Source organism: Larimichthys crocea, chromosome X, assembly GCF_000972845.2.
Source record: "Larimichthys crocea isolate SSNF chromosome X, L_crocea_2.0, whole genome shotgun sequence".
NCBI classification, from domain to species: domain Eukaryota; kingdom Metazoa; phylum Chordata; class Actinopteri; family Sciaenidae; genus Larimichthys; species Larimichthys crocea.
The window spans coordinates 4,859,423-4,860,402 of record NC_040020.1 but is presented as its reverse complement, the minus strand read 5'-3'; positions in this window follow the sequence as shown (position 1 = coordinate 4,860,402).

Below are 980 nucleotides of genomic sequence, written 5' to 3'. Positions count from 1 at the left end.
TTTGTGTTGTATGTAGCTGTGGAAGGTCTACAGCAATGCTGTTCAAAGTACAGTACAAAGGAAAGAAGAAGTACGTCAAACTAAATGGAGCCTCACACTGGGAATTTCTCAAGGAGGGTAAGTTAATGTGTCTGCTTCTTGTAGCCTAAACGATAGCCATATTGTGTTCTTGGGCAGTGGACTTGTTTTCCCACTTTGTCTCGTGTCTGTGGTGGTAGTAAGATGAACAATTATGCACCCCAAACTTCATTAAAAAAAAATCTCTGTATTCAAAGCTAAAATGAAGTTCAGTATACCCACTGAAAAAGACATATACTGGATGACACTGGAACAGGTCGATGAAGAGGTCTTCAGTGACGTCCTGTGGACGATTGTCGACACTCTTTCAGTCACTGGTAAGTGGTCATTTGATCACATTGTACTTTGCAAGGTTACAGTATTATCATGTGATCATTGGTAAGGTAAGGTCATGTATGCTAATGTCGATATGCATTAGTTTAGGGCCATACACTAACCTGTGTTCTGTCTGTCTCTCTGGTCTCTGTGTCCTCTCTGCAGCACCGTGATGTGACATCATACTTATCAAGTGGGTTTTGACTGCGTCACAGACCTGTGTTGTCATTTTGACACTCGGTTTGTAAATTTTGTCAACATGTGAGAGCACGGAGAATCGTCGTTGTGCACTACATGTGTGAAAAAATGGCTGCAGTCTGAACTTTGTCTGGAGTATATCTTTGATATTCACGGGTCTTCAACCAGGGTTCTGTGACCCCTAGGGGGTCCGCAGAGGCACCACAGGTGGTCCACCAATTTTAAATATTACCCCTAGATATATTTTAAGTCCAGTAACGGATAATTTGCCTTCAATAATATGTCAAAAGTTAATATGCAAATATTTCTCATTTCAATGTTGACAGTAAAGGTCAAACGTCAACAAGCAGAACACAATTTGAGTATATACTTCACATTGTAGCTCTACT